General features: G+C 30.0%; 1 long non-coding RNA gene across 1 annotated transcript; it reads left to right on the forward strand.

The window, feature by feature from the left end:
• The first annotated feature begins 2637 nt into the window (after positions 1-2637).
• LOC120153947 lies at positions 2638-3140 on the forward strand. Its single transcript, XR_005518834.1, has 3 exons — positions 2638-2680; positions 2847-2932; positions 3032-3140. It is a non-coding gene; the product is annotated as an uncharacterized LOC120153947 (long non-coding RNA).
• The last annotated feature ends 444 nt before the right edge of the window (positions 3141-3584 follow it).

The raw sequence follows: 3584 nt of genomic DNA on the forward strand, positions 1-3584 counted from the left end.
ATTTAATATTTTTAAATTTAACGAATATAATATTGCTTTTATATTTTCATTGCCTAATAGTACTTTTAAAATTTTCAACAAAAATAATGTCTTTTATATTATTTTTATACTCGCTTAAGGTGACTCTCAAATGTAAAAAAAATATTATCCTTTGACCAACGATTTTATCATGATCATTAGCAGACTCGTTTTTTAGATTTTGGTGGCTCTAGGCGAACTAAAAAATTAGCCCTTAGTCAGAGGTTTAAATTACAATTTGTATTTGTGCATTCGATCGCCTTGTGTTTATCATTATTGTGAACGTAACAAATGATAATGTAGTCACTGCAAGTATCGTGGTTGTGAAATTTTAATAATATATACTATTATTGACATAATAATTGTTGATATCGCGGTTTTGGATAATACTGTTACTATTGCATAACGGTCATTATTGTGATTACACACCGTTATTTAAGTAATTGTTTATAATAATAAGTGTAGAAAAAACAATTTAAGGGTAGTTTCATAATAATAAGTATTAGAAAAAAATGAGTACATGATAATAAATATTAAAAAATAGTAAATTTTAAGAGTATGATCATAATAACAAATATTAAAAAATTGAACCTCCAATAAAAAGTACCGGAAAAAATTAGTTTCAAAACAAAAAAGTAAATATTAGAAAAAATTGAATTTTAAAAGTTTGCCCTAGTAACAAATATTGAAAAAATTGAACCACTGATAATAAGGGTTGAAAAGAATTGGGACTTTAATAACAAATGTTAGAAAAAATATTGGCAAAAAGTTAGATACTTATACAAATATTTAAAAAAAAATTTAAAACTAGGACCATAATAATAATTATTAAAAAAATAAGCTCATAATAATAAATATTAAGAAAATATTGAAACCATAATAATAAATATTTCAAATAATTGGAGCCCCTATAAAACATTATACAAATTATGACCCCTCCTGCCCAGGTTCAGATACGACACTGATCACTAGAATATTGATACGATAATTTATAATGTTAATGCAATAATCTATGTTAATGAATGACGTGATAAATGAATTAAATTGATTTTTTTATCGAATTTAACGCGACTTCCTTCCCTTATACCGTCTTCACAGTTCTCTACTTGTTCTTAGCGTATTGGATATTCCTTTGCTATACGAGCAGACGATCCATTTATTAATGGCAGGATTGTTGTTATTCAAAGCTTTGAATCTGATGTGCGCATCCGAACATAAGCATTACGTTAAAGTTACCGGGACCCCTCACGGTTGGGAATTATAAATATAATTATCATTTTTTTGGTAGCCGGTTCTTCCCTCACATGTGATCAACTTGTGGTTTTGTTGCTACCAATCTTCATTGCAATGAATTTCATATATATATATATATATATATATATATATATATATATATATATATATATATATATTTCCACGTCATGAGGAAAAAGAAACATTATCTAGTCTTTAGTCAGATAAAGGGCGGCAAAAGAACTATAAAATATTAGAGCATAACGACAGAATTGATTCATTCGACAACCAATCACTTTCCAAGTTTTTATTTCACAAAATCATAATATTTTTTGGGTTGTACTCTAGTTTCAAAGCTTCGTCTTGATTATTTGGATCAATTTGGATTGTATATCTAATTTTGGCGGGTGAGATTCCCAACAAGAATTTTCTACATATACGAGGACTCGAACCTGAGACCTTAAGTGATATTAAGTATTACCACTTGAATCAATCCGTCGATAAAATCATAATATTTTAAAACACCAATTTGGGGTTGTAGTCTTTCTCCCAACACTTTTCTTTTGTTTCAACATGTAATACGATACTCGGATTTGGATTTTTATATAATTATATTAACATTTATTATTATTACCATAATTTGTATAGTACAAGTTACATGTATTATTACACATAAATAAGTATCTTTGTTTAATACCAAAATAATTAATTTTATGTGTTAAAATAAATTTAACGTATCATATTATATATTTAATCAAAATTTATATGCCCTAGCAGAACTAATAGCTGAACAATTCTAATCACTATCCAATAAACTATAGCTAGTAAAAAAAGGGGCAAAAGGGACACAACTAGTAGAAAAGAACAATTAAATTAATAATGAGATAAGGTTTGAAATGCAAGTTGGAAACCAGTCATCATCCCCATATTTTTTGTGGACTTTTTTGCACAAATCGAATTCAAAGTTGACATTAACAAAATATGTCGACATTTTTGGCAACAAAATAACCCACCCCCAATAAATGTCGACTCATAACGTATATTGGATTAATCTTAATTTAATATACCATAATTAAAATAATATCTTTTATCAATACATATTAAGTTATAAATTGATTAATGATTACTCTTTTAATTTGTTCAACATAATCAAATCTTGGTAGCGTTAAAAGATCATGCAATGATTTATTTATTTAGAAAAGAAAAACATAATAAATTTTATTTCGAAAATTATTTATATGATCCATAATGTTCTGACGACGATTTCATCGTAAAGATAAGGCAAATATTTATTAATTTTTTTATGTTTCTTTCATGAGGACAGTGCCTCACTTTTTGGGGTCAAGAGCGACTATAAATAGCCCTCTTGAGTCTTGAAAAACTGCTAATAATCGCGACATTTTATGCTGCTCCTCTTTACTAAGTGAAGGTATGTTTCCTCATAATGAAAGTGCATATCGATTGTATTTTTATTAAATTATATTATATTTCAACACCATGAAAAAGCATATCATGCAATTTTTCCAAGTCAATATGCTTGGAGTCTGCCTGTTATCTTTATGTTTCTTTTCTTTTTATCTGCTGAGAAACTGGAGGTTCAAGAGAAAGAAAAACTGGATCTACGATGGCTCCCAAAGGTGATAAAAAGGCGCGTAGGGTTAAGAAAATAAAGCTTCACCCGGTACTAGTGTACTCAACCTTGTTTTTTCCTACTTTAATTTCCTTAAATCACTAGGTGAATCACTTTTCTTTGTTTGTCGTCCATGTCCGATGACAAAAGAGGCAAGAAATGGAGAAAATAAAAGTTTGGTCGGCGGTGTTAGTCGAGATGACCGCTGTGCAAACGGAGCTGTTAGATGACCTGGACCCAGATTCGAACAGCCAAGATCTACATATGAAAACTGAAGCACTCAAGGGAGTGAACCTCCAGTGTGAACTGCTGGATTCTATCATCCAAAACTACTTTCATGTCATGCTTGGTGTGCCCGGTGTTTGATGATCGACCGTCATGTTACCCGAATTCGGAATTTATTTTACCCGAGCTCTGGACTAAGTGTCGGATACAGTTATGTGTCCGGCACATATACGTATTAAGTGCTTTCCTTGTGTTCTCATACAATATTTATCATGTATGAGTATGTTTTTATATGCATGTATTATATGAGAATGGTCAAGCAAAATATGACGGAAGCAAAGGCCATTCATAAGAGGAAGTACTCTACTATTGAACGGGTGCTTCTCTCCTGTGCGTATTAGAAGCTTCATGTGCTGTTAAGTGTTCTTCTCGTTTATGTTAGCGTGGGATTGAAATAAAACAGATGTTCCTAGTTTTA

Source organism: Hibiscus syriacus, unplaced genomic scaffold (assembly GCF_006381635.1).
Source record: "Hibiscus syriacus cultivar Baekdansim isolate YM2019G1 unplaced genomic scaffold, ASM638163v2 tig00002840_pilon, whole genome shotgun sequence".
Taxonomy (NCBI): domain Eukaryota; kingdom Viridiplantae; phylum Streptophyta; class Magnoliopsida; order Malvales; family Malvaceae; genus Hibiscus; species Hibiscus syriacus.